This window comes from Toxorhynchites rutilus, chromosome 2, assembly GCF_029784135.1.
Source record: "Toxorhynchites rutilus septentrionalis strain SRP chromosome 2, ASM2978413v1, whole genome shotgun sequence".
Taxonomy (NCBI): Eukaryota; Metazoa; Arthropoda; class Insecta; order Diptera; family Culicidae; genus Toxorhynchites; species Toxorhynchites rutilus.
The window spans coordinates 177,275,845-177,302,680 of NC_073745.1; the positions used below are offsets into that span (position 1 = coordinate 177,275,845).

A 26,836-nucleotide genomic window follows, 5' to 3' on the forward strand; every position below is an offset into this window, starting at 1 on the left:
GAAACAGTGCGGTGGACACAATTGATATTAATCTCAGCTGAAAACTATGTACACAGACAGCGATAGATAAGCCATTATGATTCAAATTGGCTTATTGATTGTATTTATTCTTCCTTGGTTCTTAAAATTTTCCGCTCTAATAGACGTAAACATCAATAATTCGGAATCACATTTCAGCCACGCATGAAGATCGCACGTCATTGCATTATCTTTGAATTGAAAAAAGATTATTTTTCGTTGTTGTTGTTGATCTGCAAACAGAATGGTCACTGGAAAAAATACAGTAGTGTTTACAAGACACGCCGTAGAAGTCTGAAGGTCTGTATGTATCAAGTAACAAACCTCTAAATATGTTATGAAATTCGAAGTAAGTTTGAGGGTTTGCGCCATAATTTGAATGTGTGTCTGGTCCTACCGTTTTAACAGGATACATTCCTGTTTTCATATTAAAAACAACAATTATACAAAAAAACAGCATATAAGTGAATAACATATTTGTTCATTTATGTGCCAAGCTGTTTTATTTACAAGGAATCCAGTTTCTTTTTGAATGGTTGTGGCTTCCAAGTTTACTATTGACGATAGACGGCAAGAGGTGATCTTTGACAGAATTTTATACACACTATTCAGAATCATAATTGCACGGTAGCTTTTTTTATATGTGTGGCCAATAATCCTTCTTTTCACTCCTCCGGTAGTTGTTATGTGTCTCAGATTCTGCATATCAACCGGTGCATACACTGTATCGCCTGAGCCTCCCTTGAAGAGCTCCGCTGCGAGGCCATCCTAATCAGCTGCTTAATGTGCGATTCACATAGCACGTTACGGAGAAGAACGTCTACGTTCCGTCAACGTCTCCACCAATTCACACATGCAGTCAAGTGCGATTCACATACAACATACACGTCACGTTCACGTCCCGTCACGTCACGATACGTCAATGATTCTACCATGCAATTCCCATGAAAACATTCACATACACCAGCAACGTAACGACCCGTCAGCATACGTTCAACGAAAACGACCGGCAGGATTTGTAGAAAAGAATATTTGACGGAGACGGACGGTTTTTGTCTGGGCTTTGTGTCTCGGCTTTTGTTTTGATTTGGTTGTACAGTAATTTACATCTAAATCGACATTAAGTAAATATTGAATTCGGGGCCCAAATTATGGCCCCACATTGAAAGTCGCTAACAGTCGCGAATGGCCGATTACTGATCAAAATCGACTCCAATACGACACTGAGTGGTGCCTCAGCATATCGCATTATAAATAACTTACTGTACTTTTTATGCCAACATATCGCTTAGCTCCAAATTTCGGAGTGAAAACCATTCGCGACTAGTTGAGAGAATTATTCTATTTATTATTATTGTTGAATAAGGGTCGGACTACGGGGTTTAAGCATTTAAATAATTGAATTCAATGATTCCCATTGAATTTTCCAAAATTCGAAACTGATTTTAGGCATGCTGATTTGAAAGAGTGCATTGCAATTCAAAATTGTTGTAGGTGGCGACACCATGAATAAAATTAATTGAATCATTCGTTTGGCATTTGACGTGACGGTGCTGGTGAAAGCATTGACTGCATGTGTGAATTGGTGGAGACATTGACGGAACGTAGACGTTCTTCTCCGTAACGTGCTATGTGAATCGCACATCAATGCTTCCACCAGCACCGTCACGTCAAATGCCAAACGAATGATTTATTTAATTTTATTCATGGTGTCGCCACCTACAACAATTTTAAATTGCAATGTTCTCTTTCAAATCAGCATGCCTAGAATCAGTTCTAAATGTTGGAAAATTCAATGAGAATCATTGAATTCAATTATTTGAATGCTTAAATAAATTAAATAAATAGAATAATTCTTTCAACTAGTCGCGAATGATTTTCACTCCGAAATTTGGAGCTAAGAGATATGTTGGCATAAAAAGTACAGTAAGTTACTTATAAAGCGATATGCTGAGGCACCACTTAGAGTCGCATTGGAGTCGGTTTGACTTTCAATGTGGGGCCATAATTTGGGCCCTGAACTCAATGTTTACAAAAATGTCCAACTAGAGGTAAAAATGTCTAATTAAACGTGTTGCATCACAGATCTGTTCAATTAGCTTAATGTCGATGTAGATGTAAATTACTGTACAACCAAATCAAAACAAAAGCCGAGACACAAAGCCCAGACAAAAACCAAACGAGCCGTCCGTTTCCGTCAATTATTCTTTTCTACAAGCCGGTCGTTTTCGTTAAACGTATGCTGACGGGTCGTTACGTTGCTGGTGTATGTGAATGTTTTCATGAGAATTGCATCAGGGGATAGTAACTTCAAGCAAAAAAGTGGGACCGATTCGAGATTGCTTTTATGTAAACAGTGAACTTTTTTTACACTCTAAAAATCGAACCGACTTGCACTGACAACTGAATGGTATTGTCAATTTGTGCGAGATGCCTCAAAACAGCTGGGAATAAATATTGTTTAAGTAAGTTACATTTAATGCGACGTTTAGATTATTGAACAGACCAGACCTTAGACCTTATTTTACAAAAATGTCCAATTAAACGTGTCTCATACACGTTTAATTGGACATTTTTGTAAACATCGAGTTCGGGGACCAAATTATGGCGCCACATTAAAGTTGCCACCAGACGTCGACACTGTACCACTAACAGGCCAAAATCGCCTCCAAAGCGACACTGAGTGATGCCTCGGCATGTCGCATTAAATTTAAATTCCTGTATTATGTTGTTATTTATGTCATAATGCATATTGTCATAAGCAATGAACACACATTTATTTTCCACTTGCAACAGTATTCACGATGATTGGATGGATGAATATACGACTCCTACATGCATCTAGTACGACTATTGTCATGCGTATATACGATTCACTACAGACAACCCAAAAACGAATGGTGGAAAACGCTCTTGATAATTATGATAATGATTATAGATTTTTGTAAATACATGTATGTTTGGAATATTAAGTTAAAAATTATTCTTAAGTCAGAATATTTCCGGTTTTGAGAAAAGTGAAAGTTAAAGTTGCTTTTTTTTTATTTTTAACTTTTAAGAACGAAAGATTATCTGTTTGCCGGTCTTTTGAGTTCTGATAAACATAGTGACAAAAATAAATTAGTTCAACTTCGTCATTCAATTGCACTTAACTCAAAACTGTAGACATGAGATTATGAACTTGACAAACCAAGCTGCCAAGTATGCCAACCCAGCAAACATTAAATCGTATAACTATCGTATATAGAGCATCGAATATCTGATATTTTGGGTGGTATATGATGCGCCCAAATAGCATATACAGTAGGTTACCTCTAATCCTCGACATACCGAGACACTACTCAGTGTCGCATTAGAGGTGATTGGCCTGTAATTGGACATTCACAATGATAGTGGTACAATGTCGACGTCTTGTGGCGACTTCCAATCTGGGGCCATACTTCGGGTACCAAACTCGATGTTTACAAAATATCCAATTAGAGATGGAAAAGTCCTATTATTTGTATCTTATTACAGGTCTGTACAATTAACTAAATGTCGAATTAGATGTAACTTACTGTACATGCAAGGTTATTAGGCAATACCTAATAACATAATAAGTCTGTTGTCATACGAATATACGATTCATCACTGCCATAAAATGGCGGAAAATATTAAAGTAAAATGTTCGGCCCAGAGAATCACCATTTTTGTATGTATATAGAACCTTTATAAACATTATGTTTGTACAAATAGGAATTAATCAATTGACTTTCAGGGATATAAATGTTTGATATGAGTGGGGACACGCTTATAAAATTGCTTCGATGGGATTTGAACTCCGGTTGTTTGGATTATCAAGCCGTAGCTATCTCGTACGGCTACCTGAAATATGATTCTAGGGCAATTAAAGTTCTTACATATGATACGAAAGAGTTGCACTCGGATACTTCATTCCTGATTGTTTATTGTGCTTTAGTGGAAATATCGCTAAATTTATATAGAAATGGTTAAATAAAATTCAGTACTACATGTTTCAAGTAATCAAATAACATGAAGTAAAAAAATTCATTCATATTTTAACAATTTAAAACTGCCTTCGGGCCTGCCCAGCAAACATTAAATCGTAAAAAAAAATCGAGGGGTTGTATCAGAGACACGACCGCTTAGAACGTAGGACTACGAAATCTTTTTTCTTTTGAAATTTGATGGTTTATCATTTCGAATATTATTTGCGAATACGTCGAAATTTCATAAATAACTTTTTTGTAAAAAGTTCCGGGGACCCTGAAAATGTTTAATGGCTTGCGTAATTTTGTAGACTCATTTCGAGAAGTAACGGTCATTTTTTGCCCTTGCGAGAACAATACGCTATGGTCATATGTCGCAATTCGTTTCTTTATATCAATGCACGCATTGCACTGAATATTAACGAGTGGCATCTTCCGTGCATCGCCATCGAAGACGAATGAACTCTCTGAGTTTCAAGTGTCTATAATTCAAAAAAATAAGAAGAAGTGTATCGCCATTCAACAAGCATCAAACACGCATCTAACAGATGCATACAGTTGCAGTGCTAAAAATGAAACATCGCAAGAATGACCGTTTATGAAAAATCGTTTCTCGACTCTCTGTCGATACCGTCAACAAAGTTTATAAGTTCTATGTTTTGCGCAATGAAAACAAGCTACACACAAAAAAAACAAACACTGATGTTTAGAAGCGACCTAAAATCATTTGTACTCTTCTCTTTTTTCGCCTGCTTTGCCATGTCTCGGATGGTTGTGTTAATTGCAATGCCAGATGCACTTCAAGTGAAATATTCACTAACGTTCACAGCTCGAAGGGATACATTAAACACAAAACGAGCAGAATAAGCGACCTTTGTTGTTTCGGGTACAGAAATATTCTGAGAATTTTCCTCAGAGGAGATGCAATATTTATACGCTAGCAACAGCTTACATACTATGCAATTTTTTTCTTTCCGCTATCCCCCTTCGTTATTTTTGTTCTAGCGGTTGCATAAGTTACCCGTTATTGACAGCTCTGTTCGGGAAAGCACACAAATGGACAGAACAAATGTATGGAAAAATTAGAATGCTTCCATTTTTCATCAATTTAAACCATATACAGACTATGGGATTGTAATGTATAGCATATCAAACAAAAAAAATCTTTGAAAAATTTCCAATTCGATTGGTATACAAAACGTTTAAATCCGTTCGTAGCAAAAAATAGTTATTAACGTTAAGTTTATTTAATAAAAAAGTGACCTGTTTTCTGATTTGGCACCCTTAATGTAAGACGTAGTCCTACGTCAAAAATCTAAAATTGGAGGCGATATACATACATCTAAGACACATTACTTGTATAATGTGTATAACTGGCATATGCATATGAAATTGGAGTATGGGGTATATGATGTAATATAAACGATAATTATATGATTTATTATTTTCTAGGATGTATGTATATCGCCTCCACGTTTGCATGTATGGGCTGGCTAGGCACATCATATACATGCAATATATATTAATCATACTTGTATGTTTGTGAATATAATCCTCAAAATAAAATAATTACACTAAACCTTCATTTCAAACAATTTATACAGTTACCAAATCACGCAATAAACATCAAGAATTGCTGGGAATCTCTTAACAATATTTGTTCCAATTTAAAAATGTGCTTAACTCCAGTTTTGTTGACAACTTTTATGCATTCAATTAAATCGTACGATAAATCATATATAAACATAAACATTCCCACCTTTCATCCTTCATTAAACACCTCGTAGTAGAAATCTGTCAGTATGCATACACTCTCCTACGAAACATAGTGGAAAAAAATATATTCGTCGATGTAAACAAGCAGTGAAAAAGGAGACACTTTTCGACGAGTGATTTGTATGAAGTTCCACTGCCGTGATTGCATGGTAGAATCATTGACGTATCGTGACGTGACGGGACGTGAACGTGACGTGTATGTTGTATGTGAATCGCACTTAATGGCTTCCTTAACTCAACCCATCACAGAAGGTGGTATATCGTTGTTGTTCACCACACCAGTGTAGTCTCCTTCAACGTCGTCTTGTTCTCCTGTCTGTGCGGTGGTTCAGGTGGTCACAATGACTCAATCTACAACAATAACAATGTGAACAACAACAAAATGATAACCACATTAAAATACATGTATGCATGCGTTTATCATGGGTATGACTAAAACGTCAAATCCCTTATATTGCCAGTGTACCCAATATTGCTGCGGTTGACTGACATTTTGGTTCCATCAATTACTGTTGTTTACAACATGGTCCGGTTAAATAGTCGAATAGTGGCTAACTTGAAACTCCATGTTAAATGTAAACAGCTCCATGTGAAACCGAAATATGAAAATCGCTCATGCAGTTAGCAATAAAGCATACTATCTCCGTGATTTCAACGATTTCAATCCTCGCAAATGATATGTTGGTAAACAAATGACGCCATATTGATTTTGATTTTGGGTAGCCTATATTCAATTGATGTCTAACCCCTGGCGTTTATGACAAGATAGTCTGGACTGACTAGTGCATCAATAGTAGTAAGGCAGTGACGTGTTAGTTTTGCAAGTATCATGGGACGGTATTATAAATTTGTCTAAATTAGTTTATTTCTATTGCATTTTAGCTTAATGTATACATTTATTCATTGCAGCGTAAAGATAATTCGATTAGGGTTTCTTTCTAATCAAAACCTAGGGGAAATTGAGGTTCGGCAATACGGATTTTAGCTTCCTGAAGATTTCTGTAGCTCTCCGATACCTCTTGTCGCAGTGTTTGAATTAAGGTATCAGAACCGGCCTATCAGATGATGGTGCTGCTCCCGATTTCCTTTGATGGAATATCCCTCTCGAGATAGTCATGTTTTCTCCCATTAGAAAACTGAACCAAACAATCCGGAATGAAGTGAAGCTAGCAAATGTACATGTTTTTAGTATTGCTGTTTAGGTCCTGTCCGAAGAATCGAAGCCATTTCTTCTGAATGGTCACATCCATCGGGAATCGATGAAATGATAATTTGTTGGATATGTTTTCATAATTCTGTTGAACACGGGCCCGGGCATCGATGACCGAACACTCACGCATCGAGCCATAGAGTTGTCTTAAAATAGAAATATTGGTTTCAAAAAGCAGCACAGAAACAACACATCATGCTGTGAAGGGATTAACTGGAATCTGCGTTGCCTTAAATGATCACTACCATGTGGACACATGTGATATAAATTGAATGAGCACTGACACAACATGCATACTGTTTAACACTGTATATTCATAGTTAAAAATTACATCAACTGTATGATCGTATGATGAATTATATCTAACAGTGTTTAGTCGAACTGACTTACTTGAATCGATGTCCTGAACTTGGCTCTTACATTCTACATCCTTTTGACGTAGGACTACGTCTTTCATTTCTATACCGGGGTGTAAAATCAAAGTTTCGAAAACGAAAGCGTTACGCCGGACACCGAGATTTTGGGCGTTAATAGATTTTTAATAACTGAACGAAATGGTATGATACACACTTTATTCGAAAGATAAAATGTCTACGCGTTATATACTTGTTACTTTTTCATCCAAAAACTTGTTTTAATAGCCTTAAAATTGCTTTCAAAACAAGCTATTGAAATCACCAATCGGTATATAAGCGAGCGCCGCTTGTAAACCCACTCAGTTATAATTGAACAGCGATTGGAGCATGTTGTCGCTGTTGTGGTGAAGCTCTTCGTTTATCATGAAAGCGCGGATGAACGGTGTCACCAAGAGCCTGTTTGTGCACCTTAGGCCAGAGAAGAATCCATCAGGAAGAGAATGATGCCACAAACGGTTCCGCTTGAAACATCGGAGCAGCCAACACACACACACACACACACACAACAACAAAAAAATTTATGAATTGCTTTGCGATCGCTGCTTTCCGTCAAAGCTAAGATATCATAGTTAAAAGAGTGTATAAGTGAATCGTGTCGTTACACACTTCGAGTCCAGGTTATCTTGTCATAAACGTACCCTGATGTATGCGCATCTTTAGCATTACTCAACGACAGTCATGCTGTCATGCGCGAGCCCTGCGGGTTTGAGCTGCGACGGATCAACACGGTGATCGATTTGTGTTTTCGTTTGCTCCAGCTGTAGCGACATTACAGGCTGTGCTGGAAAAAGGTTTTTATTTATTAGTGACTTTTGACACTTTTGGCTGGTTCGTCACTTTACTTCCATTTCGGAAGAATGTCGGGAGTGAGAATTGAACTCGTGACCTTAAGCGTGAGAGGTATGGATGTTACCACTACGCCAGATCGCCTCCATCTGGAAGAAGGTGCTACGAATGACCTTGTTCTTACAGGCAACAAAGTCGATAAGGCTTAGGCTGGTCTGAACTCCTTTTTTTGGCGGACCTGAGCATTCAAACACCGGTGACGATTTTGATGTCGTGTTTTGAACATCGATCGTAGTGATCTAGACACGCGTTCTTCTTTATCGTCATTGGTGCTACCTAGATGTGGGTTGTGGACGTTGATGATGCTGGTGGTGAAGAAGTGGCCTCGCATCTTTCAATCTGCACATCCTTTCTCTGATTGGTCATCAGCATTAGAGCTCTAAACTCCCCGCCAGACATATAGCGTAAAACATTTCTATGTGGATCACTCAGTTGGCTACTATGATTGATGCCAAGATGTGTATATGAAACTCGTCTGGGAGAACACAAACGGAGAATGTCATTGGGAACACGATTTGTTGGCTCCTGTCAGTTCAATGGAGACGTCACCTACGTAGGATTACTGCAGTCTTGACACGGTTGTTCAGTGTAACGCTAGAAAACAATAGCCAATGTTACACCCTGTAGTCAGTAGCCATAAACAAAAACAAGAAACCCCAACTGTCTAAAAAGATGGTCAAAACCACCTTTTGATGATTCGGCAAAACATTAAGAAAATTATAAAGTTGTTCTCGAATATAAAAAGGAATACTAGATTGTAAGTTAAATGAATTGATAATAGAGATGAATTATAAAAATAAATTTATTGCAGCTTTAGTTGATCAATCGGAAAATTCGAGTGTCTGCTTAAATAATTCCGAAACAAAACTTCGACGAACAAAAACTAAAGAATCTACCATACAAGATGGATTCAGAGCAGAGATCGATTGTTCGACAAACACGAGCTATGACAAAAGTCGCTGCTATGAAGGCAATGTCTAACCCGTCGAATAACAAATCGACTCACGAAAAGGATAATATTGATGATGTTGATCGAGGTAACGAGCATGATTGCGCCGTTTGTGATCGACTAAATAATGCCGAATTATATATGGTCCAATGCAAAGATTGTGACCGATGGTACCATTTTTCGTGCGGCAAAGTGACAACCGCATCCGTTCATGCAACCGTATTTTCATGCGAATCATGCACCCCGCGAGTACCACCACCAGTTTCGTCAACGGGTCAATCTAATAGATCTAGCGCGAGGAAAGCGCAAATTGAACGAGAACTCGAACGGCTCGAGGAGGAGAAAATGTTGATGGACGATATGGAAAATGAGCAGCTAGCTCAGGAGTAAGCTTTGTTGCAAAAGGCTAAATTGGACAAAATTGAGCGGACCAAGCTGTATATCGCAAAGAAATATGACCAGCGGGGTCAGCAAGTGGAACACGATGGAGGTGCAAGCGTACACAGTCTTCGTTCAAACCGAACAAGCAATCAACGAGTTGGAGATTTGATTCAAACTCAGCGAGAAGCGGCCGACAAAACTGGCCTTGGTATGGTAGGAAACATATCCGAGCTTCCGTCAGCTGTTTCCATTCCTTCACCAATTGCAAATCCGGTCGAAAGACTCGACGATAACTTCACATCGACTCCGTTAGCAGATAAAGCAAAAACGAAAAATGTTCCTACACCAGTTGCAATGATCTCATCAGTGAATGTGGATATAAGCTCCAACATTAGCTGGACCGCAAACGACGCTAGGAGAGAGAATTTGGAAGGCAATTCAAATGTCGGAGTTGGCAAATCAGATTTAGTGAATTCTTCCATAATACCACCAGTGAATGTGCAACCATTTTTAGCGATGTTAGATGAAGCGAGGGCCGGTCCGTCAACACAGGGCATCGCTTATGAGTACTGGCGACAGCAAAGGACGAAGCGAGAGTCAGCATTAGTTGAGCAAGTACGAGAGTTGGAGAACCAGCGAGCTAAAGCATTGCTCGATCAGCAACGTAAAGAAGAGGAACTGAATTACATGCGGCAGATGCAAGTTTGTGCTCCCGTGGCCGAGTGGTTAGCGTCATAACTAACATGCCGGGTGTTCGGGTTCGATTCCCGTTCTGGTCGGGGGAATTTTTCGTCAAAGAAATTTCCTCCGACTTGCACTGTGATCACGCGTATTCTAGAGCTTGCCACTCAGAATGCATTCAAGGCGTGTTATTTGGCATAGAAATCTCAACTAAGTACTAATAAAAATGACGCAAGTAATACTACGTTGAGACGGCGAAGTTCCTCTAGGAACGTTAGTGCCATTGAAGAAGAAGATGCAAGTTTCGTTTGAGCAGAAACGGCAGCAAGAGTTGGCGAAACAAGAAGGCGAGCTGAGACGTCTCCGCGCTTTGGAGCAGGACTTCAAGGAACAACTTCGGCTACAGGGCGAGCTGAAAACATCTGGTCATCTGATTCCACAGGAAGCGGCTGCGTTTGGTGAGATATTCTCACTGGACCAGAGGATTTACAAGGTTGGTGGTGGAACAGGTGAACGCAGAGTGCTGACACGTTCTGAAGAAGGTATAATAGATTCCCATAAGGACTGGTACATTTCGGAAATGGAAATGCTATAGCAATCACGTAGGGAAAATTCTAAATTGCATCCAGTGAGTGAACAATTTAAAAATATTATCCCACTTCGTGAAATAAATTGTAGCCCCTCTTACTCTTATCGACAACCCATTGAAACGACTGTTCAAACCCCAGTTGGTGGACGTACTGATTGTACAGGGTTTTCCAACTTTAAATTCCGAAAGTAAATTGAAATAAAACACACTTAGAATTCGAATTCCGATGAAACTTTTATTTCAAATTGAAGTTTGGTTGATGCCATTATGTGTGAAATACAACATCATTGAAATATCCACCTAGGGCTTCCTCGCACACCTTGATCCGGAACAGGTAATTTTCGATGACTTTTCGGCACATATGGGGCGGTATCTCGTTCATAACTTCACGAATGTTGTCTTTGAAATGTTCAAGAGTTGGCGGAGAGTTGGCATAGACACGGTCTTTCGCATAACCCCATAAAAAAAGTCTAGCGGGTTCAAATCGCATGATCTGGATGGCCAATTGGCATCACCAAAACGCGAAATTATGCGTCCCTCAAATTTCGTTCGCAATATGGCCATGTTCGGTCGTGTTGTGTGGCACGTTGCGCCGTCCTGCTGATACCAAATGTCATCCGTATCCATATCTTCAATTTGTGGCAAAAAAAATCGGTTAACATGCGGCCATAGCGTTCACCATTCACAGTTACCGTCTCGTCGTCCTCATTTTCAAAGAAATACGGCCCGATGACTCCACCAGACCATAATGCGCACCAAACAGTGACTTTTGGCGGATGCAATGGCCTCTCAACAATCACGTGTGGATTTTCTGAGCCCCATATACGGAAATTTTTAGTGTTCACATAGCCACCGAGCTCGAAATGTGCCTCATCGCTGAAGAAAATTTAATTCGAAAATTCAGCGTTTTGCTGCTGTTGTTCGTTCACCCAATCGACGTATGCCCGACGCATTCCATGGTCACCACGCTCTAATTTTTGTACCAGTTGGACTTTATATGGATGTAGGTGCAAGTCCAAATGCAAAATTCACCACAATGATGTGTTTGACAAGCCCAATTGCTGAACACGCCGTGGAATCGAAACATTCGGGTCATCCTCCACACTGGCAGCAACAGCAGCAATATTTTCGGCCGAACGCACATTACGATGATGCACAGGTTTCACAATATCCGCTACGGATCCAGTTTGTTCGAATTTTCGCACTACATTAGCGATTGTGTGCTCTGTAGGCCGTCCATGACGACCAAAATCCGTTCATAATGCTCGAAAAACATTTGCCGGTTTTTCATCATTTTTATAGTATAATTTAACAAAATTAACACGTTGTGCGATGCTAAAACTATCCATATTGTAAAATGGCAGACATTCAACTAATGATATGACGCTTTGGTTGACAGCTATGCCCGAAATGGAAAACCCTCGATTGGCCATTGTTTATTAGCAGTTTCCGACATTCAACTGAAACTTGTGGCTACTCTGATTCGGAAAACTTGTTAAGACTTCAGAGATGCCTCAAGGGAAGTGCTAAGGAAGCGGTAAGCAGTTTTCTACTACATCCGTCCATTATATCCACTCTTCAAACACTGTATGATCGTCCTGAGCAGATTGTGAAGGTTATGGTTACGAAAGTAAGAGAAACTCCGGCTCCGAAAGCAAATCGAATGGATACGTTGGTGAAATTTGGGTTGACAGTGCAGAATTTAGCCGCTCATTTAAGCTGGTGGATAAGTTACCAGATGCAGTTAAATTTAACTGGACCTTGTATCAACAACAATTACCAGTAGTGGATCTAAGCACATTCAGTGACTATATGGCAAAAGTTGCTTCGGCTACAAGTACAATAGTGGCATGTGACATGGATTCGAAACATGTTCATCGAGATGATTGTAGACCTATAAAGAAGGGATATGTCAATGCACATGCAGTGGAGACGGCACAGTTCTCCCATGAAACGACAGATGAAAAGCAGCGGATTCATCCTTCGATCGAAATAGTTAAAAAGTCATGTTCTGTTTGTAGCGGTGACAATCATCAAGCAACCAACTGTGCTACATTTGAAAAGCTGTCTGTTGATGAGAGGTGGAAGATCGTCAAAGATCGCAGGCTGTGTCGACGGTGTCTCATATCACATACTCGATGGCCTTGTAAACGATAAATCTGCGGTGTAGGAGGATGTCAAAAGCGCCATAATCGGCTCCTGCATTATGACCCGTCGTCAATTGGATCGATACCTGGTGTATCAGTGAATGCCACAGTCACAATTCATCGTCAGTCAGCAGCATCCACTCTGTTCCGTGTGATTCCTGTAACCTTATATGGTGAGAAAAGACAAATTAACACATATGCGTTTCTAGATGACGATTCTTCGGTTACGTTGGTAGAATAAACGATTGTGGATTCGTTGGGTGTGGAAGGAAAGACCGAATCGCTCTGCATTCAATGGACAGGTGGAATAAACAAAAAAATCTCGAGTGCTCAACGTGTGAAAATGAATATCTCGGGGATTGGTAGCAGCAAACAGTTTGATATTTCTGACGTGTATACAGTAGCGAGCCTTGGTCTACCGGAGCAGACGTTAGATTTCGACGGTATGGTGAATCAATTCAAACATTTGCGAGGACTACCGATAAAAAGTTTCAAGCATGCTGTTCCCGGGATTCTCATTGGTTTGAGTAATACCCACCTGTTAGCTACACTGAAGTTACGCAAGGGTCTTCCTCATGAACCGATTGCCACGAAGACTCGCCTAGGTTGGACGGTATATGGAAGTGTAGTAGGAGCAGAAGCACCGTTTAACCATCGACAGATGCACATTTGCGCCCGAAATAATGATCAAGATCTTCATGAGTATGTACGCAGCTTCTTTTCTGTAGAAAGCCTCGGCGTAGCGATAGCTCCAGAAATCGAAGGATTGGAAAATCAAAGAGCGCGACAGATTCTCGAGTCAACTACAGTACGCACAGCGAGTGGGAGATTTGAGACCGGACTCCTATGGAAGCAAGACGAGGTGGAGTTCCCTGATAGTCGACCAATGGCTGAAAAACGTTTACGATGCCTTGGAAAAACGATTTCAAAAGGATCCATTTCTGTACGATAAGGTACGACTAAAGATCGAAGAGTTTCAGTAAAAGCGATATGCGCACAAAGCAAGCGCAAATGAACTGGCTTCATTCAATCCTAACCGTACATGGTATTTACCCATTGGAATTGTTTTGAATCCCAAAAAAAGACGGGTGGGTAATGTCGGGGACATAACCGGAGTGACGTAGGACTATACAAAGGGGACAGCTTTTTCCAAATATATATTTTAAATATATTGTTTTTTCTGAAGGCTTTGTTCTTATTAAATGTTCAACGCCGGGCATCTTTTGGCGTATACATATATCGTACAATCAAAATGATGGCTGTGATAGGGAATGCATAGGTAGTCATCAGCTCATTCACTATCATATATTTCACTATTGAGCACATTACCGTGCGCCGTGTTTTACGGTGGCTGGTTTTGCCACCAAAGCAGTCTGTATAAACAAACTTTTTCCTTCTTCTACCTGCTGCCGTTTTGCGATTGCGTTTGTCACTCGCTGGAACTAGTTGTTGCCACCGAACCGAATGTGGTATGTTCTGTAGGCGGGTTTTCTTATTGTCCGGCGGCCGAAACTCTATAACCGCTGTTAGGTATACTGGTGCTCCGGCACCAATCCGTTCGGCCTAGTTACCCTTGCGGAGCAGTCAGTGAATGCGACCAACAGGGAACTGCAAACCTGCATGATTCAAGTGGGACTTTGCCTTTCCCTTAACTTGTCCTCCTTTGTCACGTCCACACGTCCACGTTGCTGCTTGTGTTGCTTTGTTGATGTTATGCGATGCGACGTGAAACGATGCCATACAACCACACTGATTTACGGTTTGAAAGAGAATGATATATTTTTCAGCGGGTCCGCGCGTTTTGTACTCTAGCGGTACACGCTCACAGGATAGAGACAAATCAGCAGACTCAGCCAAAGGGGCGAGTCCAACGAGACGAACGAATGAGCGTTAAAAGGCAGCGATGGCAAAAAAAAATATTCATCACGATTTGTTCGCTCCTTGGATTCACATGCAGTTGTTTCTAACAAACACGAAGGCACCGAAGACTAGTGGAATAGTGGAAAAGCCGCCAAAAAGTTCGGCACGGCGCAGAAGAATATCTCGGAAACCGACAAGAAGAAGGAGAAGGAATCATATGATATCTACATCATAAGGTGCTGAATTAGGATCATTCCGACATCGGTTTCTCATCGAAGGCCATGAGCGTCATGGCCTTCGTCAATGCATCTTTGAGCGTATCGTAGCGGAAGCCTCGCGTCTGACCCACTACAATAAGCGGTTAACCATTACGGCGTGGGTAATTCAGATCACAATCAGTTTATTGCTGCCCGGTGAACTTGCATGCGGTTTCCGAAGGTACCAAAGCGGTGAAGAAGTATACTAGCACCAAATAAAGATTCGGAAGCAAACCCAAAAAGGGTCCTTTTCAGGACCACAAAATCTAAAGAGTTTATTAATCTAAAGAGTTTATTGTTTTGTTATCACTTGATATCCTCATCTTGTTCGGCTAAACCTGTTTAGCGATTTCGTTTGCCACTAGCCACAGGATTCACAGTTGGAAAATTTCTTCCCATCCAGCTTGGGACATGTACTGTAAATTACATTTAATGCGACATGCCGAAGCACCACTCAGTGTCGCATTGGAGGCGATTTTAACCTGTAATTGAACATTTGCGATGACAGTGGTACAGCTTTCACAGTTGCAAAATTTCTTCCCATCCAGCTTGGGACATGTTGGGTCATAATTGGCCCCCAACTCTATGTTTACAAAAATGTCCAACTAAATATGTCACATTACAGGTCCGTCCAATTAGCTAAATGTCGAACCAAATGTAAATTACTGTACTTTCAATCTGGAAGCAATTCAATTGGTGAAAATTGAATAATCGAGAAAGTCCCCAACCATCAATAAGCTCAGCACAACTGCCAAATTCTCATACTCATCATATCCTGGCAACAAATTATGAAAAAATCAATTTATGTTTTATTATTATTTTGGATAATATTTTAGAATGCATTAAACTGTATTTCGTAAACTCTTTTTTGAAAGGTTTAATGGCCCTGATAAGCGCCGTGTTTTATGGAATGGTTCCAATTTAGAAAACTTAGTACTCGTGGTTTTGAAAAAAAACCTTTTCGAACGCCTCGATGCTGTCTTGTTCTGGATTTGCCACCAAAGCAGTTTGTATAAAGAACAAACTTTTTTCTTTTGCTACCTGCTGCTGTTTTGCGATTGCGTTTGCCACTCGCTGCAACTGCCCGTTGTTGTCTTGATGTCCACCGAACCGAATGTGTTCTGTTCTGAATGCGGGTTTTCTTATCGTCGCGAGCAGCTTTGCCAGCCAACTCGATCACTTCGGCGGCCGAAACTATATAACGGCAGCTAGGTGGACTGGTGCACTGGTACTAACGCGCTTGACCTAGCTACCCTTGCGGAGCAATTGGCGGATACACCTACGGGGAACTGGAGACCAACACTGTTCGAGCGGGATTTTGCCTTTCCCTTCACTTTTCCTCCTTTGTCATGTCCAGACATGGCTGCTTGTGTTGGTTTGTTGATGTGATGTGATGCGAAACAATGTGGTGTACGGTTTGAATGAGAATGATCGTTACGACAGCGGAGCGGGGATTTTTAAGCTGAATGGCTGGCTCGAGAATTAAGCATGTGTGAGACTGCGACCAATGTTTCGTTCATATTTTTTCTTTTTCCTTTCCAATCGTTCTGCGTTGCATTTCGCTGCTGCTCTGGTTGCCCGTTTCGGTCGATACGATTTGAGGAGCACAAAATGGACTAATCAAAAATGCTTGATATTTCACAATTATTCAATTGTTTATCTCAAGAAAAATGAAATGTTATTCGTTATGATAGATGCGTAGATATATTTCCTATCAATTGATGCAAACACCTTTGCGATCTATTGAGAACTGCTCGAGTTCTAAGCGTTCCAAATCTTGCATTTTTTCCTACTTGTTCAGTGCCTAGATATTGATTTCACCCCCTATATCTTCCGGTTAGACGTAGTCCTACGTCAAAACCAGAAAAAGTATAAGTAATTTGGGATGCTGCAGCTAAGGTTAAAGGTGTGTGCTTAAACACAATGCTCCTTGAAGGGCCAGATTTATTGGCGCCATTATTGTCTGTACTGTTCCAATATCGTCAGCGGAAGGTGGCAATATGCGCCGATATCAAGGAGATGTTCCACCAGATTTTAATCAGAGAGGAAGATCGTAGTGCGCAGCTTTTCCTATGGAGGAATAATCCTGAAGACGAAATAGAAACGATGGTTACAGATATCGCAATTTTCGGAGCTACCTGCTCCCCATCTCAATCCCAATACGTAAAAAATTTGAACGCAGCGGAGTACGAAAATGAATATCCCAAAGCTGTGGAAGCTATCAGAAAGAGGCACTACGTAGATGACTATTTAGAAAGTGTAGACACACCAGATGAAGCTGTTAAAATAGCTTTGGAAGTCAGTTACATACACGCCATAGCTGGATTCTTGATCCGTAATTGGATTTCTAACGATCGATCGGTATTGAGAAGAATTGGGAAATTGAATCCAATAGCTGTTAAACACTTTGTCCCTGACAAGGAGAGCACATTCTCATCCGAACGTCTCCTTGGAATGGTCTGGTTACCGGATACCGATGTTTTTGCTTTTTCGTTGAACTTTTGTGAAGATGTGCGACGACTGATAATAGGAGAAATTGTACCTACGAAAAGAGAGATGCTACGAGTGGTCATGAGCATCTATGACCCACTCGGTCTTGTGGCATCATTCGTGATTGAAGGAAAAGTGATAGTTCAGGAAGTTTGACGAGCCAAAATCGACTGTGATGAAAAAATACCGGAGAAGGTGTTTTGTCGTTGGAAGCAATGGCTTGTTTTTTTTTATTTAAGTCATTTATTTTTACAGGCTCAGTTACATAGGTTTAAAGGAGCCGAACTCTTAGCTATACTTTTATTAGTATATATCAACATGTTTCCTTAAATCTAGGGTTAATAAAGTAGGAAACCGATTACTCGCGGTCGACTCGATATTAGAAGGGTGACATAGTTTCTTTTGGAAAAGGAGGGGATATAAGGATATTGTACAATGTTCACACTCGCATTCACACTCACGCTCATACACTTAAATCTATTATTATATCTATTATGTATATACATTTCAGCTTATTCTATAGTTAGTCAGAAGGGAAACAGTCGCTCGCGAAGGAAAAAAAAGGAGAGGATAGGGGTGTACGGACAATCACACACGAAGATCGATAGTTGGAGCGATCCTCGATCGTTGGTAATCTGAATATCCATGGATATCTTGCTTCATGGACAGATCAAAATGCACAGAGGAATTGATGTAGTCAGGGAAACAAACACGGTTGGGAATATACGAAGAAGGATCAACCTGCATGGAGATGAATTCATGATATGAACTCATGAATCTGGAGTGAAAATTTAGCTCGATCAGCTGCTCAAAATTTCCGATCACCAATGGGTTCATAACCTTACACCGGATGAAGAACCGAAGAGATAATAAATTGAAACGATATTTTAGTGGGAGTAGGCCTGCCAAAACATCGAGACTCATGGTATGCGTTGAGGGCATACATCCCAACGCGATACGGAGACAAAGATACTGAATTCGCTCGAGTTTAATGAGGTGTGTTTTGGCAGCTGATTGAAAACAGAAACTGCCATACTCCATCACTGAGAGAATAGTTGTTCGATACAACATTATAAGATCTTCGGGATGGGCTCCCCACCAGGTGCCGGTAATTGTACGGAGAAAGTTTATTCTTTGTTGGCATTTTGACGTAGGACTACGTCTAACCGGAAGATATAGGGGGTGAAATGGAAATCTAGGCACTGAACAAGTAGGAAAAAATGCAAGATTTGGAACGCTTATAACTCGAGCATTTCTCAATAGATCGCAAAGGTTTTTGCATCAATTGATAGAAAATATATCCACGCATCTATCATATCGAATAACATTTAATTTTTCTTGAGATAAATAATTGAATAATTTTGAAATATCAAGCATTGTCAAAATGCACTATGTGTCCATTTTTGATTGGTCCATTTTGTGCTTCTCAAATCGTACCGACCAAAACGGGCAATCAGAGCAGCAGCGAAATACAATGAAGCACGATTGGAAAGGAAAAAGAAAAAAATGAACGAAACATTGGTCGCAGTCTCACACATGCGTAATTCTCGAGCCAGCCAGTCAGCTTAAAAATTCCCGCTCCGCTGCCGTAACGATCATTCTCATACAAACCGTACACCACATCGGTTCGCATCACAACAAATCAACAAACCAACCCAAGCAGCCATGTCTGGACATGGTAAAGGAGGAAAAGTGAAGGGAAAGGCAAAATCCCGCTCGAACCGTGTTGATTTGGAGTTCCCCGCAAGGGTAGCTAGGCCGAGCGCGTTAGTACCAGTGCACCAGTCCACCTAGCCGGCGTTATATAGTTTCGGCCGCCGAAGTGATCGAGTTAGCTGGCAAAGCTGCTCGCGACGATAAGAAAACCCGCATTCGGAACTGAACACATTCGGTTCGGTGGACATCAAGACAACAGGCAGTTGCAGCGAGTGGCGAGTGGCAAACGCAATCGCAAAACGGCATCAGGTAGCAGAAGAAAAAAGTTTGTTCTTTATACAAACTGCTTTGGTGGCAAATCCAGAACAAGGCGGCATCGAGGGCGTTCAAAATGGTTTTTTTCAAAATCACGAGTACTAAGTTTTCTAAATTGGAACCATTCCATAAAACACGGCGCTTTTCAGGGCCATTAAACCTTCCAAAAAAGAGTTTAGGAAATACAGTTCAATGCTTTCTAAAACATTATCCAAAATAATAATAAAACACAAATTGATTTTTTCATAATTTGTTTGTCAGGATATGATGAGTATGTGAATTTGGCAGTTGTTCTGAGCTTATTGATTTTCATCAATTCTTAAATTGCTTCTAGATTGAATGTACAGTAATTTACACTTATCTCGACATTTAGCTAATTGGACGGACCTGTAATGTGACATATTTAGTTGGACATTTTTGTAAACATAGAGTTCGGGGTCCAAATTATGACCCCACATTGAAAGTCGACACTGTACCGCTGTCATCGCAAATGTTCAATTACAGGTTAAAATTACCTCCAATCCGATACTGAGTGGTGGTAATGCGACGTGCCATTGAATGTAATTTACTGTAAAATATGTCACAAGCTGGATGGGAAGAAATTTTCCAACTGTGAAAGTTGTGGCGAGTGGCAAACGCAATAGCTAAACAGAAAGGTTTAACCGAACAAGATGGGAATATCGAGTGATAACAAAAACACAACACCAAAGGTTCTTTTCAGAACCATCAACATATTCATAAAGAGTAAACAATAAACTAATCCATTTTTCAGGTAGATAGGTAGGTATTCACGTAGGAGAAGAAAATAAAACAATATATTAAAAAAATATATATTTAACAAAAGCTGTCCCCTTTGTATAGTCTTACGTCACTCCGGTTATGTCCCCGACATTACCCACCCGTCTTTTTTACTCAGATACCTAATATGAGCCCCCCAAGAACATTTGGAGTCGAACCAGACCCCAAGATACTTGAACGACATAGCATGAGTGATCGGTTTACCCCAAAGTTGAAGCTGCTGGTCTATGCTTCCTAGAAAAAACCACCATCTCTGTTTTCTCCGTGGAGAATTCGATCCCTAGCCCAATGGCCCAGGTTGAAAAATTGTTCAAAGTATCTTGTAAGGGTCCTTGCAGGTCGGATTCGTTAGATCCTACGACAGACACCACTCCATCATCTGCAAGTTGTCTTAGGCTGCAATTTTGTGTAAGGCAATTGTCGATGTCGCTTACATAGAAGTTGTACAAAAGGGGGCTTAAACATGAGCCCTGGGGGAGGCCCATGTAAGAGAACCGACTTACTGCAGAATCTCCGTGAGAAAAGTTCAAATGTTTCTCACAAAGCAAGTTATATAACATATTATTCAATAGAGGCGGCAGACCCCGAGAGTGTAATTTGTCTGACAAAACCTCTATTGAAACAGAATCAAAGGCCCCCTTTATGTCCAAGAATACTGAAGCCATTTGTTTTTTTTCGGCGTAAGCCATTTGAATTTCTGAAGAAAGCAATGCAAGACAATCATTCGTCCCCTTGCCCCTGCGGAACCCATATTGTGTATCTGAGAGTAGGCCATTCGTTTCAACCCATCGATCAAGGCGAAACAAGATCATTTTCTCCAACAATTTCCGTATACAAGACAGCATTGCTATTGGGCGGTACGAATTGAAGTCGGACGCGGGTTTTCCGGGTTTTCGAATAGCTATAACTCGTACTTGTCTCCAATCATCTGGAACAATATTATGCTCCAGGAACCGATTGAATAAATTCAACAAGCGATGTTTCGCCACATCAGGGAGGTTTTTCGGCAAGTTGAACTTAATTCTATCCGATCCCGGAGCAGAATTGTTACATGAAAGGAGAGCAAGAGAGAATTCTACCATCGAAAACTCGGAATCAAGATCGCACCTATCTGTGAAATATCTCGAACAATTTTTTGTACGGGAACGGAATCGGGACAAACCTTCCGTGCAAAATTCAAAATCCATCGATGTGAATATTCCTCGCTTTCATTCGTTGAAGAGCGATTTCTCATGTTTCGAGCCACTTTCCATAATTTTTTCATTGACGTTTCTCGTGACAAACCTCCCACGAAATTTCGCCAATTAGCACGTTTTTTCCCTTTGATCAAATTTTTGAACTGATTCTCAAGGGCTAAATACGTTTGAAAATTTTCAGGGGTTCCACGTTTTCGAAAAGCTTTAAATGCATTTGATTTATCCTGATAAAGCTTGGAACATTGGCTATCCCACCATGGATTGGGAGGCCTTCGACGAATAGTGGAACCTGGGATGGGTTTCGTTTGAGCGCGAACCGCGCTGTCATATATCAAACGAGAAAGGAAGTTATACTCCTCCAATGGAGGTAAACCATCTCTGGAATTGATGGCTAGAGCAATCGCGTCCGCATATGTTTTCCAGTCAATGTGTCTTGTGAGGTCATATGCCATGTTTATAGATTCAGAAGAACTCGACCCAGTGGTGATGGAAATTTTGATTGGCAAATGATCACTACCGTTGGGATCCTGAATTACATTCCACTTACAATCTAACGATAGTGGATTCGAGCAAAGCGAGAGGTCAAGAGCACTTGGGTTAGCAGGAGGTTTAGGTACACGTGTTGTTTCCCCAGTGTTCAAAACGGTCATATTGAAGTTGTTACAAAGGTGAACGATTGTCGTCGTACTGTTCCCCCCAGGCAGTTCCGTGAGAGTTAAAGTCTCCCAAGATCAATCGTGGCTCATGAAGGAGTGAGCACATGTCATCAAGTTGTTTGCGGCTAACCGCAGCTCTCGGAGGCCAATACAAGCTGACAATACAGAGGTCTTTGCCTTTAATGTTTGCATGACAAGCAACAGCTTCGATCCCTCCAATAGGTGGAAGGTCAATTCGAAAAAATGAGTGGCACTTATTGATCCCCAATAGCACCCCTCCGTATCTGTCATCACGGTCCAAGCGTATAATATTAAAATCGTGGAAAGAGAGATCATCTCGCGAAGAAAGCCAAGTTTCGGACAGAGCAAAAACATCACAATTGAACTTATGAATTAAAAATTTGAATGCATCCAATTTAGGGATAAGACTACGACAATTCCACTGTAAAACAGTGATATCTCCGACCTCTCTATTCAAATTAGACATCAAGAGAGATAATCATTGCAAGGAGGGGCCATGTTTGCATCAATTGCTGTAAAATTGTCTTTAATACTGGAAGCATTGAGATGACAAGGGTTCTGATGGAGTCGGAAACATTAAAACACGTGAAGATTTGATCCAAAAGTTCAGACAACTTTATAAATCCCGATTGGGAAGTTGAGCTTGACGGCGAAACAGGGACAGTTGGGGTTTTTGATGTCCCCTCGAGTGCTGGGTCGTTCGAAGGTGAACTATTCCCACGGAAGCCAGGAGGAACCTGATTTTGCTTGTCCGCTGCACTCGATATTTTAGGCATGCTAACAGGGGGTATCACCGATGGAACTTGTCGTTGATGTTTGGGAGTGGACACATTTTTGCGCCGGGGATTCCCTTGGAAAATGAACGGTGTGCCCTCTTCAGCTGTGTCCGCTTCTACTTCGTCAACTGGCAACGTGGAGAAGACATTGTGTGTGGGGATTGGTTGTTCTTGTTGTTGTTCGGCCGGTGGAGAAGCGCCCTTTAAAATTTCCGCAAAAGTATGCTTCGAGCGTTCCTTTAAAGAGCGTTTCTGTTTCTCCCAGTGACTCTTGTAAGTTTCACAAGCCGAGAGCACATGTGGAATTCCTCTGCAATATGGACACGTTTGCTCAGTCGCACTGCAAGATTTACCCACATCTGCAAGTGGCACAGCGCTCCTTGTTGGCACAATAAGCTAAAGTGTGACCAACTGACTTGCATTTTTGACAAGTCATGGGCTTTGGCACGAAGAGTCGCACTGGCAGCCTCAATTTGTCCACCATAACGTAGTCAGGGAGAGCGGAACCAGCAAAAGTTACTCGAAACGAGTCGGACGGCGTAAATTTAGAGTTTTCCCTTTCCTGGGAGACTTTGCCGAGTTGTCGGCATTCTAAGATTTTGATTTTCATCAAAGGTAGTTTTTTAAATCTACCATCTCCTTCTATAATTGATTCGCTCGTCAGACCCGTTTCGGTTATCACTCCCGAGATTTCTACGTCATGGGAAGGCACGTAGACACGATACTCTAGGGTAAATCTCTGGTCGACGACAATATCGTTTGCTTCTTTCCGATTATCCACGACAACACGCAGTTTGGTCGGTCTAACTTTTCAAATTTCTTTCACGGAGGAGTATCTTCTCAGATCTTTCAAGATCTGAATAACATTAAGCGCTTTTCCGTTTGGCTTAGGCCTGAGGAAAACAACCCATGGACCAGTTCCAAGTGCATCTTCCGGATAGACCTTGACACGTGGAGAGGTGATAACATGAGAAGGAGATGACGTGGATTGGGTGGGATCGAAGGAAGGACGGAAGTGCTAGGGGATGGAGAGGAGTGAGTGGCAGACTTTTTAGAGGGGGGCTTGGTGGAGTTAGCTGACTCGTCCCCGGACGAAGCATCTCCTGTTAAAGTAACGCGTTTAAGTGTTTTCGCTGTTCTTTTTTTTGTTATTTTTTACTAACATTGGGGAGTCATCGTCAGAGATCTCCATATTTGGAGACCCCCCTTCTGACATTCTACATTTTGTACTTATAATCTAATGTATTTAAAAATAATAATAAAAAAAAATAAAATAGAAAAAAAAGAATTAAATATATTAATTTCTATTCACCCGATTGTACACCAGTGCAGATAAACTGGCAACCGATGCTTGCTTCCCAATCGGTTGATCGCGCTGAATGTGTCGCACACTACCACACACAGTCGCCGGTGGGTCGTTGAATCGCACTGTATGCGAATGAGTTGTAAGTGCGACGAGGATGGCGGCTCCTCCTCAATCGGATGATCACGCGCAAAGAATAGCTGCGATTATGAGTCGGCCAACGGCACTTCACCACACTATCCACGGTATGCGCAATCACACTGGTATTGGTGTGTACAGGCGCGATATTATGCCAGCAATGGCGATGATATTGCAGAAACCAATCACATGGAATAATGCCAGCAATGGCGATGATATTGCAGAAACCAATCACATGGAATGAATGGCTTGTTGTACTCCATGATCTTGAGCGTGTAAGGATACCTCGTTGATACTTCACCTCATACCATGTTGGCAGCTTTGACACACTCCAGCTCCACATATTTGTTGATGCCAGTGAAGAAGCATTTGCAGCAGCAGCATATTTTCGAAATATGGATCGATGACATGTGCGATGCACTTTAGTTACCTCTAAAACAAAAGTAGCGCCTCTACAACCGCTGTCATTTCCGCGACTAGAGCTCATGGCAGCCGTTATCGGAGCTCGACTGAGAAAAACAGGAAGTGGGTTATATCTATGGTATAACCGCAAGGGTGACATAGGACTATCGTTGATTTAGAGATCATTTGTATGAAGTTGAATCTGAAATATTCTGAATGAATGAATATTTGGAGAACTTCGAAAACGAGAGCGTTACGTTGGAGGCACAGGGTTTTATGCATCCAATATTGGATACGGAAATATCCTACTGATGGGGAAGAATAATCTTCAGAAGCTATCCTGTTAATTGCGATTGATTGAAAAATCACAAAACCAAATGTATTTGGTCACAGTGTTTCAGGGATAGAAAACATTAAAATAAACTCTTTCACATGAATGTAATTTTAAATTCCCAGAGGAACTGGCAGATTATTTTCAGTAACGATTAGATATTTCCACATTTTCCTCGATACTGGAAGCCCACCAGTGGTTAATGCTAACTCGATAACCATCTGTTAATAGCACTTGATTGAAACATATTTGGTCACAGTGTTACATGGATAGAAAACATTCAAATAAACTCTTTCACATGAATGTATTTCTAAATTCCTAGAGAAACTGGCAGATTATTTTCCGGATCTTTCTCGATCCAAACGGAAAGAATTCCGTGCGTGTATGTGTGTGTGTGTAGCGGCTGCTTCGAGATCTTCCCGGGGAACCGTTTGTAGCATCACTCTCCTCCTGATGGATTCCCTTCTGGCCTAAGGTGCACAAACAGGCTCTTGGTGACACCGTTCATCCGCGCTTTCATGATAAATGAAGAGCTTCACCACAACAGCGACAACATGCTCCAATCGCTGTTCAATTAGAACTGAGTGGATTTCCGAGCGGCGCTCGCTTATATACCGATTGGTGATTTCAATAGCCTATTTTGAAAGCAAATTTAAGACTATTGAAACAAGTTTTTGGATCAGAAAGTAACAAGTATAGAACGCGTAGACATTTTATCTTTCGAATGAAGTGTTTATCATACCATTTCGTTCAGTTGTTTAGGAGCTATTAACACTCAAAATCTCGGTCTTCGGCGTAACGCTTTCGTTTTCGAAACTTTGATTTTACACCCCGGTATAGAAATGAAAGACGTAGTCCTACGTCAAAACTATTGAAGCAGGACACGCACTTTCTGTTAAACGTACCTATTTCTGGAGTGATTCAACTACTGTGAGATCATGGATAAAATCCGATCTGCGACGTTACAAGCCGTATGTGGCTTTTAGAGTATACGAAATACTAAATCTATCAACTGAGCACGAGTGGCCACAAAATGGGGTAAAGGTTCAGCTTTCGATAAGAATTGCCGATGGTACAGAGGTCCCGACTTTCTATACGACAACGAAGAAGAATGGCCGAAGGACCCTCGTGATACCCATGAAACAGCAGAAGAATTACGTCCTGCTTATGTGTTTGCACATTTCATTCTTAAACCTATTATTGTCTACGAGCGTTTCTCGAAGTAGGAAAGGTTGCTGCGATGTGTGGCATATTTGCCTAACTGTCAGAGCTGTGCACCTTGAAGTCGTTACAAATCTTTCCACCGATTCATGAAAAAAAGCTATACGTCGTTTCATCTCTCGCCGAGGAGCCCCACAAGAGATATTTACCGACAACGGTACCAATTTCGTTGGCGTGAGTAGAGAACTGAAGGAAGAATTATAGAAAATGAATACAGAATTAGGTGAAACCTTTACAGATGGCTATACACAGTGGTGTTTCACACCCCCACATATGGGGGGATGCTGGGAAAGAATGGTGCGTTTGGTGAAGGAAGCGATGGGTTCACTCCCAACCGAGAGGAAACTTGACGAAGAGTCCTTCGTAACGCTGTTGTCTGAAGTAGAGCACATGGTGAATTCCCGCCCTTTGACC

The 26,836-nt window shown here is 41.0% G+C and overlaps 1 protein-coding gene across 1 annotated transcript in view; it reads left to right on the top strand.

Moving 5' to 3' along the window:
* The window catches only part of LOC129764639 (mitochondrial glutamate carrier 1-like), a 97,355-nt gene that overhangs the window by 22,256 nt on the left and 48,263 nt on the right, over positions 1-26,836 (top strand). The window lies entirely within an intron of this gene.